This window comes from Balaenoptera physalus, assembly GCF_965194825.1.
Source record: "Balaenoptera physalus genome assembly, chromosome: 6".
NCBI lineage: Eukaryota > Metazoa > Chordata > Mammalia > Artiodactyla > Balaenopteridae > Balaenoptera > Balaenoptera physalus.
Genome location: NC_138885.1, coordinates 1,244,607 through 1,259,406, shown reverse-complemented (window position 1 = coordinate 1,259,406; position 14,800 = coordinate 1,244,607). Strand labels below are relative to the sequence as shown.

The 14,800-nt window shown below is 50.4% G+C and overlaps 1 protein-coding gene and 1 long non-coding RNA gene across 3 annotated transcripts in view; one reads left to right on the top strand and one right to left on the bottom strand.

Annotated features, from left to right (window-relative positions):
* The window catches only part of GLI2 (GLI family zinc finger 2), a 246,916-nt gene extending 241,650 nt beyond the window's left edge, over window positions 1-5,266 (bottom strand). The window contains exon 1 of one of the 2 annotated variants that reach the window (XM_082466363.1): window positions 4,807-5,266. The gene's annotated coding sequence lies outside the window, so the exon portion shown is untranslated. The remainder of the gene's footprint in view (window positions 1-4,806) is intronic. The other variant, XM_082466360.1, reaches the window with a different exon arrangement.
* LOC309663052 lies at window positions 142-14,523 on the top strand. The gene is made up of 2 exons (XR_014265090.1): window positions 142-3,109; window positions 5,888-14,523. It is a non-coding gene; the product is annotated as an uncharacterized lncRNA (long non-coding RNA).
* The last annotated feature ends 277 nt before the right edge of the window (window positions 14,524-14,800 follow it).

Genomic DNA, 14,800 nt, shown 5'->3' with positions numbered 1-14,800 from the left:
GTATCCCCCGCCTCCACCCGCCCCGAAGCCCAGGGAGCCCCGATCGCGGAGAAGCCCGGCCCCCGAGGTCGAGGCGGGCGTCTGCAGCGGCAGCGGCTGGGGCTGGCCCGGAACACCCATCAGGAAGGAGCTTCTAAGTTCACTGGGGCCGAGAGTCCAGGGCTGAGCCGGTGCTGCTCTGCGGGGAGGCCGCAGGCCGGGGAGGCCCCGCCTCAGCCCGGAGCAGGGCCACCCGCCTCCTCCCCCCCCCCGCCTCCCTCACTTGCTGGAGGCCAGGGGCCCTCGGCCCGAGGGGGGAAATCAATCCCTTGCTAATGAATAAAAAGCCCCCTTTATTTCACTGCTGTGTTTGGTTCATTAAATTTTCCACAGATTTGCAGAGAAGAAAACATAATCAATAAACCTTGACAAAAAGTGAACGTGTGAAAAAGGCCGGAGAATGGAAAAGTGAGATAAAAGTGCTATCCGATCACAGATTTCAGGGGCAGATGACGAGCCCGGGCTGCCCAAGAATCTCAATGGACCATCACCCTTTTGCGGCTTTCCCTCCCTTTGCTGAAACTCTTCATTCAAGACAATAGGAAATGCACTAAAACTTTTTTCTTATGCTAATGCCTGAAACAGGGCACTCACAGTTAAAACACACTTCCCAGCAACCTTTTTTTTTTTTAAACGACACACATACACACACACATAAAACCACATTAACTTTTTCACTTGAAACCAAAAATCTCAGAAACAGTTTAATATGAACTCTTTGGTCACATCTTAAGTGAGTTATTTTCCCCCATGTGTGTTTTTTTTAAGAAGCCAGAATCAGAACACAAACCACTATATTGAGGGTGCTTTTGTTGATGAAGGAATTGGGTAAAATAATATACTAAACATGCAGAAAGTCTGCTGGTATCACTGGTGCATTTTCCCAGGGGTTTAAACATAGTTTTGTAGGTTAAGGATGTTTTGGTCACCCTCAAAATCTAACAACAATGATCAATGATTATTTTTAAATCCTTTACGGTCCACAGCAAACACTCAAATTCATTTGGGAATACGTAACAGTATTGAATCTGGTGGCAAGTATTTATTTAAAACCCATGAAGCTGTTGCTCTTTACCAGAAGACACTGCCTAACAACAAACAGGACCCCTTCCCAAACCGTCTTTTAAACAAGCCTGAGGCCACAATTACAAAGAAGCCTCCCTCCCCGGGAGCCTTCTTTAGAAGCCAGCGAGCCTTGTTCACTGAAATTGCTGCCTATTCTGGTGGCTAGTACAATCACCCATGCGGCCTCTCTGTACTTTCTGGAATCTGAGAATACAGTTTCTCTCTTTGGCATTCTTCACGTGTTTCACGTGTGCGAGCCTCTGACACTTACTGAAAAGAAGAAGGGGGGTGGGGAGCTGCTTCCCCAGGGTTCCATTTCAAAGGGCCCAGCAGATACAGCTGCAGTGGTCCACAGCTAGGTCCACCTGGCCTGGCCTGGCTGTCCCCGCGTACCGGGAAACAGGCCCAGGCACAGGTAGAACCCCACCCCATCCTAAAGAAGCAGGGCAGGTGGCTCCACCTCCCCGGAGCCAGAGTCACCAGCAGAAGCGAGCGTCATTCAGATGAAAGGAAACCCGGCTGAACACACACTTGCCCAAGGAAAAGGCAGGCTGCCCTACCCCTTGAGTCCACAAGGATGTGGGACTTGGGTTTTGCGCTTGAACAAGCCAGCTGCGTGTGTAGGGGTCACAAAGCCTTTCAAAGTGTGCATGACAACCTCCTGGTCCCAGTTAGAGGGAATCGCTGGCATCTGTGGGGTGACGGTCCCCCCGCCCTTCCCCAGGTGGTCAAGAGAGGCCCTGCTGTAAGAAGGGTGTTTATTAGGCAAATATTCAATTTTGTCAGTCGGCCTGCTGAATCCCGGGGTTGGCTAATCCAGCCCTAGGGGCTGCACTGTGTACAGGGCACGTGTGGGAGTACACAAAGCATGAAGTATTTGTGTATCTTTCAGTCTGCAGTGCAAACAAGCCAGCTACAGTACACAGCCCCCAGGGCCCCTGCAGCCGGGCAAGGAGTCTCTGACCAGCGGCCCTGCGGCCCCCTCTTCCAACCAGGCAACTCAAAGGATTCTCTCTGTTCAGTGTCCCCCCCACAGGTGGGCTGGAGCATCCCTGAGAACATGGACGGGCCCGCCTTTCTAAGGCCGCCCGGCCAGAAGGGCCTCTCTAACCCCACACACCCTTCAAAGTGGGCCAAGCCAAGAGTCCCCGCCAAGGCCACGGGCAGGGTCAGTGTGAGTTTGGAAGCAGCCTGGGAGGCCCTGCTGAAGTAGTCTGAACCCTGTGCAAATTCCCCTCCAAACAATCCCCACGGAAGATAAAAAACCATCCCTAACAGCCAGTCCTGCCTTGTTCCAGTGAGCCCAGCCCTGCTTTGGAAATGTTTATCTCCCTCCCACTGGTATCCTCGCCCACTGACTTTGAAAACAGACTGCTCTGACTATAATCTGTCACTCAGATGCCAAACCAAGAGACAGCCAGGTCACCTGAGGGCTATTTCCTGGCCGAGTGGGCTCCTCACCTCCAGTGCCTTAGTTTAAATCCCCCTAGAATCACTAACTAACCTCATGAAATGAGCGTATTTCTCCCAGCAAAGGGCAAATACAAACCACCCTAAATATCACAAACTTGAACTAACTCTGAAGCGCTCTGACAAGTGACAACTCTCCATGCGTCTAGGTTTGAGTGGGACCTAAAATCTGGGGGAGAACATCTCCATGATTTCCTGTAACCCTCAGCTGTAAGAGGGAAGCACTAAGTCTGGGAAAACGAAAGCAAGAAAGATGAAGGAAGAAAGGGACCAGGGAGGTTCCGCAGGGATGTGTCTGCAGTGGCCTAGAGGCTATAGTCTAGAATTCCTGCCCCAGGGCGGACCAGAAGTTGGGGAGAGCCTAAAGGGCACCAAAACTCAAAGCAGCCAGGCATAGTCAGGGCGCCCTCCCCGGCCCTGGGGAGACCAGCCCACGGAGCCACACAATGACTTCTTTCCCGGCAGAGTCAAGTGCAAAGCCGCTCCCAGGCGCCCACACAGGGAAGCCACCGAGGGAAGGAAACCCCCAGGCAAGGTAAGGAAATGGGCGGGGAGGGGTCTCGCAGGCAAGGTGACGAGAGCAAACAGGTCTCACGGGGGCACCGGTGGCGAGCCCGTCTATTCCGTGGCTTTCCACGGCTGTACACTTTGGATTTCACCGTTTATTTACTTTCCTTTCTGGCACCGAGCCCCCTGAGCACGCCAATACAATATTTGCTTAAACACTATTTTATGCCGCTTGCGAGGGAAACGTTTACTTTCAAATTCTCCAACATCCCCCTGAGCCTCGTCAGCAAACAGCATATGAGCGTTTTACAACTGCTCCTTTATCTGGAGCTGTCGGGATTAAACCTTCACACGCCCGGCGGGGGCGGCGGGGCGGGGGCCCAGGACGCGGCCGCGGCCACTGGGCTGCAAAGTCCGCGCCGCAGGCCGAGCACCGCCCGGGATGCGCGGGCCGGAGGGCAGAGGAGCGCAGGAAGGACCCCCGGGGCCCGGCACCAGACTCCAAGGAAAGGTCTACTTTTCCAGCCGGGATCAACTCGGAAAGCCACATCAAAATGACACAAAAGAGAGGCGAGAGGAGGAAGGCCCCCTGGGGGAGACCCAAAGCCTACGAGCGTCCCTGCGGCCGGTCACCCGGGGTGAAGCGCACGGGCTCCATCCCGAGTTCCCCGCGCAGTAAAAGTCGGGTTTCCTAGGAAATGACAGCAATTACTGCTGGGCTGAAACGACGCCGAGATGGGTGGACTTCCAGCTCCCCGACGCGGCAGGCGCGCTCACACTCACACACACAAGCACGCGCCCCCTTCCTCCTCCCCCCTCTACACGCCCCCCCGCCCCGGTCCGGGGAAAACGCTCCCCTTTCTAAACCCTTAATAGGATTGGCGCCCAACTCTCCCCGCGCCTCTCCCCATCCATCACACACAGATCAAGTTGCAGTAGTGGATTTTTCAAATTCCTCTGCAAATATACTTGTTGAGAGATTGCCGGGGTGGGGGGGGGAACGATGAGTGGGGGCGGGGAAGAAAGTGCGGGGTGGGGGGGACCCGAGGAAAGGGCGAGGGATTACGCGCGGATCCCTCCGGGAAGTCAAGCGGCTCTTGGGGCGGAGGGCAATAGAGGCGGAGGAGAGAAGCGAGGAGGGAGGCCGGAGGGAAGAGCCTGACCGAGGGGGAGGGGGCAACAGGGCCTGACGAGGGGGAGGAAGGAGCGAGAAAGAAAGAAAGGCAGGGCTCGGGACGGGCTGCGCGGAGAAGTGCAGTTAGAAGTTCGCAGCGGCTGGCTGCAGCTCCTCCACCCCCGGCACACTCCCCGGAGACACACTCCCACCGCCCACCTCTGGAGCTTCGCAGCATCCCAGCCTCCGGCGCTACCCCCACCTCCCGAGAAAACAGCCCAGGGCTCGCGCGAGGTGGAGACGGCGTGGAGGCCGGCTGGCTGCGCACCCCAAGAAGACTGACTCTTTCCCCCAGGTGGGAAGGGGGATGCAAAATCGCCCCCCGGCCACGAGTTCCTAGTCCCCGGACCCCCCTTACGTCCCCGCCCGGCTTGGCCCGAACCCGGACCCGGGCCGCCCGTTAGCCCGGTGCCCGGATCCCCGTGCCGTGGCGCGGGTACCCGGCCGAGGGACCCTCCGAGACGGCGCAGCATCCCCTCGGCCCGGGGTCGGCCAGAGTAGGGGTCACTTCGCGACGAAAAGCAAGAAAAAGAAGGCCAAAGCCACTTTACCGAGGGAGACAAAAGTTTGCCTCTAGCACGCAGGTGGCCTCCGGGGCGCCGAGCGGTGCCTGCGGGCCCCCATCCCAACTTGGCTGGCGCGGCGAGCCGCCGCGGGCTGCCGTGTGCCGGGACTCAGTCCGGCCGGGGCGGGGCGGGCCAGGCAGGGGAGGGGACCGAGAGGCGGGCGGGGGCCGGGCCACCCTACCGCCGGCGAGCGGGCAGCTCCCCGAGGCCCCGGCGCGCCGCGCGGCCCGCGCTCCTTCCTCCCGCTCCTCCGGCTCTTCCTCGCCTTCCTTCGCGTCCGCCGCCGCCGCCACCGCCTCCCGCTCCTCCTCGAAGACTCATTGATGGGAGTTTGAAAAAAAGTCCGCGGAGCGTGCTGCCTCGGCTGGCGAGCTGCGGCACTCCCGCGCTCCAGCCCGCCGCGCGCCCGCACGGCGCAGCGCCCCCGCGCGCACGGCTGCAGCACACCGGGCGCCGGGCCCCCGCCCGCGCCGCGCGCCCCCGCCCGCGCCGCGCGCCCCCGCCCGGAGGGGACCCGGGAGACCCGGAGGGGAGGGGCGGCCGAGGACCCTCCTCCAGCGCCTGGGAGAGAGAGCACACCTACTAAGAAAGTTCGAGCAGAGAACGGAGGAGCGCGCCAGTCTCCAACACTTTTTTTAAGGCGCTGGGGGCGGGGGCGGCGGGGGTGCGTCGCTAACTCAAGTCAGATGAGCTCCGGAGCCGAGGCGCGGGGAAGGCTCTGTTTTCAATCTCTGAAATCCCCCGCCCTCCCCGCCTCCCTCTTCCCCTCCGCCGGGAGATGCCCGGGTCGCCGTTCCCAGTGCGCCCGCTTCTCCGGGCGCCGGGGCGGAAGCGGGGGACGGGAGGGCGGCGGGGAGGGAGGCTGGCTCTAGGGGGGCTGGTTCTGCGCCGACCCTCTGGCGGCCAGCGGCGCGCGCAGGTGCCGGGGTGCGTCCTGCGCACCCCCCGCCGCGACTTGCGCGAGTCGCCCTCTGGGCGCCTGCTGGTGAGAAGCGAAGCAGCCTTCTAGGTTCGGTGCCTGTGTGTTTGGTAGGAAGGGTTTTTGTTTGTTTTGTTTTGTTTTTAGAGACTCCAGTCAAGCTGCCGCAACCAGATGGAAGTAATCAGAACCCAACAACAACAGAGGAAGAAGGAAGAAAAAACCTCACTGAATTTTCGGGCCAAAGTGTATATGGGTGTGTGTGTGAAAGAACTTGCTTAAGCAAACTAGGTGACGAGCCCTGGGCCCTCAGGCCGCACCGCAGCCCAGCACCGAGCTGCCCAGCTTGGAGAAGCGCGGCGGGGGGCAGCAGGCTGAAGTGTCTCCCAACCCATCGCTGGCCCCCAGCCTCTCTAGGGCTGAGGGTCCTCCCCCAAAGAGTGCCTCACTGGGGGAGGTTTTTTGTTTTTCTCTCTAACGTCTGTGGAGCACTTACGATGTGCTGGGTGACGCGTTATATTTCTTTTACATTATTTAACCTACAAAACTCTGTGAAGTAGGTTTTCTTCTCCCCATTTTACAGGTGAGAAGACCTGTAAAGACCTTAAAGAAGTGAAGTAGGTTGTCCAAGGCCAGAGCACTGGACTGCTATCCTCCACGAGTTCAGTAGGTTTACTTGAACCATTAGCTCAACTAAATTCACCCTGTAGGGGGTGGGAGTGAGAGCAGCTCTCTCCCTTCAGCCCTTCTTCCTACAGTTGGATCTTGTCTAGAATGCAGGGGGACCAAGTTCTCAGAGACCCAATTCTACCCTCCGTTCACCAGCCTATCTTACTGATGTAATCCCTTTTTCTCAGTAGCTCTCTCCATTTGCCATTAACCTTCCTCTAACTTTATTTTTCACTTTTTAATGAAAGAGGGAGCATTATCTTCCCTATTACCTACCTTCTTTTTATTCTCCTTACATTCATTTACATGACAGAACAATTTCTTCTTGATCTAGAAAAATATATATATGCAGAACACTATCACAGCAATTTGATGCAATTTCTCAAACAGGCTCTCCAGATTTGGGGGAGAAAAAAAAAAACCTGCAGGGTTTTTAAAAAAGCAAAACTTGCAGAACTCAATGTATTTATTAAAGGGAAGAGAAGTTTGGGACTTTCTCTTTAAATCTGATCACATTCACCATTCCTCCATGCTATTTGTTTAAATTCCTGCTGAGCTTTCAGACACAGACTCTAAGGAGACAGAAAAAGTAAACTCTCCCTCCCTTCCTTGGCCATATTTTAATGACCCCATTCATATCTACCCCATGAAATGTGCAGAATCATTTCATGTTACTGGAATATTAGCAGCATTGGCTGATTACTTCATTACAAGCTTGTCTCTGTTGGTTTCCTTGTGTTGTTAAGTTGGCGAAGAAGTTTAAACAAATCGACATTTTGGGATAGTTCCTTTTCTCTGTTTTTCTTCTCAGACCCGCTCCACTCCTTCTGGAATCCAGGCACTCTCATAACCTTTCCTGGCTTATTTTGGCAAGAAGGTGGCTGTTGAGAAGAAGATGGAATCTTTCGGTTTGAGGAGAGGGTGTAAACATCACGCCTTGATCTCTAGATGGCCAGAAGTCTGGGCACTGAACAAAAACAACAGAAGTTTTGGAGCGGAGGCAAACTGGTAGAGCAGAGAAGTGAACACTGGACACAAGGTCCTGGCCCCAGGTCTAGAGCTAAATGTATGACCTTGGGCGAGTGCCAGTTCGTTGAGTCAGCAGCTTTCTATGTGCCAGGTACCATTCCAAGTGATGTGACATCACAGTGAGTGGAATGAACGAGATCCTTCCCCTCATGGAGCTTAATGTTTCATGAATAACCACAGACAAATACATAATCGCAAACTGGGTAAAGAAAAAATACCAAGTGCTCTAAGAGCTTACGATGGGTGACCTGAACTAACAGGAGGCAGCAGTTGGGGGTGCCGAGAAGGCTTACCTGAGGAAGCGAGGTTGCACTGATAGGAAGAACGAATGAAGGATCAAAAAAACCAAAAATCGATGCATGGAACTACGTTATGCAAAAAAGCTTCTGCACAGCAAAGGAAGCAATCCACAGTGTGAAAAAGCAGCTTATGGAATGGGAGAACATACTTGCAAACCATATACTGACGAGGAGTTCATTTCCAAAATATGTAAGGGACTTCTAAAACTCAACAGCAAAAATACAAATGACCTGATTAAAAAATGGGCAAAGGGCCTGAATAGACATTTCACCAAAGAAGACATACTGATGGCCAACAGATGTACAAAAAGATGCTCAACATCACTCGCCGTCCAGGAAATGCAAATCAAAACCACAAGGCAAGGGACCTCCTGGCAGTCCAGTGGTTAAGACTCCTCACGCTTCCAATGCAAGGGCCACGGGTTCGATCCCTGGTTGGGGAACTAAGATCCCACATGCTACTCAGCCGGAAAAAGAAAAGAACACCCACAAGGCAATATCACCTCACACCTGTTAGGATGGCTATCATCAAAAAAACAAAAGATAGCAAGTGTTGGCGAGGCAGTAGAAAAAAATGGAACCCTAGTGCGCTGACAGTGGGAATGTCGGTGCACAAGTCACATTGAATAAAATTAAAATGGTACAAAATAGTGTAACCATTATGAAAAATAGTATGGCGGTCTCTCAAAAAATGAAAAATAGAATATGATCCAGCATCTCACTTTGGGGTATGTATCCAAAAATATTGCAGTTAGGACCTTGAAAAGATATCCACACTCCTATGTTCATCGCAGCATTACTCCCAATAATCAAAATAGGGGAATGACCCAAACTTACGTCATCAGATGAAATGCATAAAGAAACTGTGGTATAAACATACAATGGAATAATATCCTTAAAAAAGAAGGAAGGGACTTCCCTGGTGGCGCAATGGTTAAGAATCCACCTGCCAATGCAGGGGACACGGGTTCGAGCCCTGATCCGGGAAGATCCCAGGTGCCGCGGAGTAACTAAGCCCATGTGCCACAACTACTGAGCCTGCACTCTAGAGCCCGTGAGCCACAACTACTGAACCTGTGTGCTGCAACTACTGAAGCCCACGCACCTAGAGCCTGTGCTCTGCAACAAGAGAAGCCACCACAATGAGAAGCCCACGCACAGCAACGAAGACCCAATGCAGCCAAAAATAAATAAATATTAAAAAATGTAAGAGTGTAAATCTCATGTTAAGTGTTCTTAACACACAGAAAAGAAAGGGATACAAGGAAACTTTGGGAGGTGATGGATATATTTGTTATCTGGATTGTGGTGATGGTAATATGAGTGTATACATATGTCCAAACTCGCCAAATTGTATACATTAAGTAGGTACAATTTTGATACACCGATTCTACCTCAATAAAGCTGGGGGGGGGGGCGGGAATAGAAGGGCTGAGGGAGAGTCAATGAGGGGAGGAAAGAGGAAGAAGCAGTGCTCCGATTATCCCTTTTCTCTTTCTGTAAGAGGAACCTGTTGACAAGAAAATCCAGGTGCAAAGAGAAGTGGCTTGTGCATCTTTGCACAGTGTTCCAGTTACTAGGGTTGTGTAGCAAATCACCTTCAAACTCAATGGTGTAAAACAACCATTAATTATGCACAAAGATCCTGTGGGTCAGGGTTTTGGACAGAGCATCACGGGGCCGGTTTGTCTCCGCTCCACAGTGTGGGGACCTCATCTGGAAGACTCCAAGGCTGGCGCTGGGGTCATCTGAAGACTTGCCCCCTCACACTGCCTGCTGTTCACACTGGCTGGTGGCTGGGGGCCTCGGTTCCTTTTGGTCTGGACCTCTCCATGTGGTCTCAGTACTGAGACTAGTGTGGGCTTCCTCACAGCGTGGTGGTAGCTGGGTTCCCAGGGTGAGCGTCACAAGAGATAGCCAGGCAGAAACCCTATCGCTTTTTAGGAAGCTTTGGAAGTCACCCAGCATCACTTGGCTGCATGCTTTTCACTGAGACCCAAAGTTCTGCCCAGATTCAAGGGCAGGGAAACTAGACTCTGCTTCTCGATGGGGAAAGGCAAGATTCTGAAGAGCATGTGGAGGCAGAAATGGTACTGGGGCTACTTTTGGAAACACACAATCCGCCACACAAATCTGGCCGGAGACACAGAAAAGACTAGAAAAAGGCTCTGAGGTAGCCCGCCAGGTGTGTCATTTTGTGGCTTGGCCACAAAACCCAGGAGCTAGCACTTAGACACACTAGAAAGAAGTGAGACACCCAATCCCTACCCTCAAGGAATCTACACTTTCATTAGGAGACACGCAGATTTGGCCACAACTGAAGGACACAAGATGATTTAGTAAATGAGGGGTGGGCAGTGGCTAAGAAGGCGTCAGAAGAACAAGAAGGACCAATCCCCAAAGGAGATCGATCCTGTGTTACTCTTCCAGGGGTCCTGAGATGGCCCTCAGTCTCCCCCGCTCCTTCCATCCCAGTATACCTCCCAACAGGCTCTCTGGGACCAGTGACACTGTGAAGTCAAGAGTGAGTCCTATGACTTTAGGCTGTGTCTGTTATTACAGTGCAGATACACCTGAGAGGGCTAACACAGACCCTTGCTAGGGGATACTCCTTACCACTGTGAATAAATTTATCAGATCTTTTCCAAAGAACCAGCTTCTATAGGAGGACTAAGCAACATAAAGATGGCAACTGAAGGGGCACCAATAGGAGGACAGGTACACAGAGGGAGGATGCCAGGCGGGGCAAAGACCAACACTCATTTGTGATTTATAGCCCAAATCTTCAACCCCCTCCCGGACAACGTTGTGGGATGAAGCAATGCAGAGACTCACACAGGGGATTTGTGCAAAGTTGGGAAATGTTCGGAACCCATTTCCATAGAAGCAACCAGCGAAAATCCTTTTCCCTCTTAGGGCTACCCTAGAGGACACAGTGGGGAGGGAGTCAAGTGTGGAAGGACCAAAACTCTCTGGCTAATGGGTACATTCATGCAAACACATGTATTCATTCATTCAGCTCTGTTGAGCTTCTGCCATGTACCATGAACTTCAGAGATGAAAAGATGAATGAGATACAGCCCTTGCTTGCTTCTACCTGCTAGTCCCTGTCTGGATGGCACTCCCACTGGCCCCTGTGTTGCCTCAGAGCAATAAGGGCTCTGAAAGGTTTCCAAGTGCAGGGTAGATTGGGAAAGGAAAGACCTGGGGAAAGGGACCAAGGGACATTGATGCAGCCGTCCTGGGAGGGGAGAGAACGGAAGGGCATTGGGGTGGAGAGCAGGCAGCAAAATCAGCAGGGATCAGAGGTCCAGCGAATGTTGGTCAGGCTTCCTTCCATCTCAGGGCCAGCCCTTGAAAGAACTTTTCTCAAGATGCCTTGTGGGTTTCTTTTTTTTTCTTTTTTTTGGCTGCATTGGGTCTTTGTTGCTGCGCGCGGGCTTTCTCTAGTTGTGGCGAGCAGGGACTACTCTTCGTTGTGGTGTGCGGGCTTCTCATTGCGGTGGCTTCTCTTGTTGCAGAGCATGGGCTGTAGATGTGTGGACTTCAGTAGCTGTGGCACACGGGCTCAGTAGCTGTGGCTCACGGGCTTTAGAGCACAGGCTCAGTAGTTGTGGCGCACGGGCTTAGTTGCTCCGTGGCATGTGGGATCTTCCCAGACCAGGGATCAAACCCGTGTCCCCTGCATTGGCAGGCGGATTCTTATCCACTGCACCACCAGGAAAGTCCCCTTGTGGGTTTCTTAACCGAAGTGAAAGAGGTAGCATCATCTCACAGACATCAGTGATTCTAAGGAATACCAATAGTCCTCACCAATCACATAATAACGAAAGACACTATTTTAAGACAATTTAAAAAGAAATTATTTGCTACAAATGAACTTAGATACAAAACAGAAAATAGACCCACAGATATAGAAAACAGGCTTATGGTTACCAAAGGGGAAAGGGGTGGGGAGGGATAAATTGGGAGGTTGGGATTGACATATGCAGACTGCTATATATAAAATAGATAACCACCAAGGACTTACTGTGTAGCATAGGGAATTATAGTCAATATTTTGTAATAACCCTTAAGGGAAAAGAGTCTGAAAAAGAATATATATATGTATAACGTAATCACTGTGCTGTACAACTGAAACTAACACAACATGGTAAATTAACTATGCTTCAGTTAAAAAAAGAAAATCAGATCAATGTCTGCTTAGGGACAGAGGAATTGGGGACGGAGGAATGGATAACAAAGAGGCAGGCATAAGGAAACTTGTGGGTGATCTCTAGATCATTATCTTGATTGTGGTGATGATTTGTTGGATGTAAATTAAAAAAAAATTTTACATGTAAAAAAGAGAAATTATTAAAGACTCCTAATTAAAATGTGATGAAATCTTTACAAGATACTGGACTGACCCTCGCATTGATCTTAAGGATAGACACTCCCTGCCCATAGTGTATCGAATTTAACTTAAATTAGTCGCTTCTCTAAGGAGTTACCAGGAAGCAATGGAGATTCAGTGTGGAAGATGGCTGGTTTCCAAGGCATCCACCTCTGGGGTTCCATCCACTCCATTCTCTCCAGCAGAAAGAAGGTGATGTGGAGGTCACTTATGGACTTCAGTAAAAGAACATTTACACTCAAATCTTCCCAAATGCATACACATCATTTCTCCCCTTTGATACCTCCTCTGTTTTTATCCATTATTTTTTTCAATGTTTCACATTGTCTTTTTTTTTTTGGCCTTGCAGCGGGATCTCATTTCCCTGACCAGGGCTCGAACCCATGTCCCCTGCATTGGCAGGCAGATTCTCAACCACTGCGCCACCAGGGAAGCCCTCGACTTGTCTTTTTAAATGTTTGGTGTCAGAGTTTTATTTTGTGCCTGGGTTACTTGGGGAGCTTCGTTTGTCAGAAGTCAGCCGAGGAGAGGCAAGCTCCCACTGCCTCTGAATCAATCCAAGAAGTCGGGAGATGATTTGGGGGCCGCCCAGGGTCAGGCCATGTGGCAGAGGGTGTCAGCAAAGTGGAAGCAGGAAACTGGTTCGCGAAGGCGGGAGTTGGTCCGCAGCTGAGGCTAACCCACAGGGTGTATTAGATAGCAAGTCTTCCGCCCCCCAAAGTAACATACAAATCAAAAGCTTTCATATAAATAAGCAAAACCAGTTAGAAAATAAAACGGAAGATAGCAAGATTGTGATAACAGAGAGGAACAAGGTATAAACTGGCTAGGAGTAAATGTAAAAAGAAATGTTCAAAACCTGTGTGTGAAAAACTATCAAACACTATTGAAACACATGAAAGTAGACTTGAACAAACAGAAACATATGTGTTCTTGGTTAGGAAGATTCAGCATCGTAAAGGAGTTAGTTCTCCCTAAGTTAATGTATAAATCACTGTGATCCAAATAAAAATACCGTCTTTCCTTGGGGGGTGGGGGGAGCAAGACTAGATAAGGAAAAACCCTGAAAATGAAAAGCAATGGGAGGGGGGACAGGCAGAACTTTCAGACCTTGAAACATAATGGAAAGTCCCTATAGATTATCATACTAAGTGAAGTAAGCCAGACAAAGACAAATATCATATGATATCACTTGTATGTGGAATCTAAAAAGAAAAAAGCTACAAAGGAACTTATTTACAAAACAGAAAGAGACTCACAGACATAGAGAACAAACGTATGGTTACCAAAGGGGAAAAGGGAGGAGATAAATTAGGAGTTTGGGATTAACATATACACACTACTCTATATAAAATAGAGAACCGGGCTTCCCTGGTGGCGCAGTGGTTGAGAATCCACCTACCAATGCAGGGGACACGGGTTCGAGCCCTGGTCCGGGAAGATCCCACATGCCACGGAGTAACTAAGCCCGTGTGCCACAACTACTGAGCCTGCGCTCCAGAGCCCGTGAGCCACAACTACTGAAGCCCGTGAGCCACAACTACTGAAGCCCACGCACCTAGAGCCCGTGCTCTGCAACAAGAGAAGCCACCGCAATGGGAAGCCTGCGCACCGCAATGAAGAGTAGCCCCCGCTCGCCACAACTAGAGAAAAGCCCACGCGCAGCAATGAAGACCCAATGCAGCCAAAAAAAAAAAAAAATAGAGAACCAACAAGGACCTACTGTATAGCACAGGGAACTATACTCAATATTTTGTAATAATCTATAAGGGAAAAGAATCTGAAAAAGAATAGATATATGTCTAGGTATAACTGAATCACTGCCGTGCACCTGAAACTAACATGACATTGTAAATCAACTATACTTCAACTTTTAAAAAGTATCTATAATTAAAACAATTTGGTATCGATGAGTGGATAAAAAGATAAGCCAATGGGATGGAATACAAAATCCAGAAACAGACCTGATTGTGTATGGAAATTTCAGTTTCGATAAAGGTGGCATCAGGAATGAGTGGGTGAAAGAGGTGCTTTCTCATAAGCTGTACTGGGATAACTAGAAATTAAAACTAGACAAGGGACTGTTTCTCACCTATCAGACTGACAAAGACCCAAAGTTTGACATCTTATTCTGTCAGTGAGGCTGTACTGTAGAGAAATAGGCACTCTTATGGAAATGCAAAATGGACTACCCTGACGGAGGGAAATTTGGAATATCTAGCAAAATCACATATGCGTTTACCCCTTTGACCTACACATCTTACTTTCAGGCATCTATCTCAGGCACAGTACAAAAGGGCATATGCAGAAGACTATTACTAGCAGCATTACTCATAATATCAAAAAATTGGAAACAATCCAAATATCTCCATGTGAGGACAGATTGAAAATATATATATATATATATATATATATGAAGTTTCTCTTTTTAGGAGCATTCCAGCCTGATAAACAAGGAAGGAATGACATAATCAGGATATCACCATTTCATACCCCCTAGTGAATTGATGGATGGCAAAAAGAAAGACATCCCAACAGTAGACACCTTGTACTTCCTGAAAAAAATAGACAGTCCTACCTATGAAGTACTCTTGCTAAAAAAATATCAAACCTATATCTGATCAAACCTCTGAATTTAACTGTGATTTAGCAGAAACGCAGGGGACA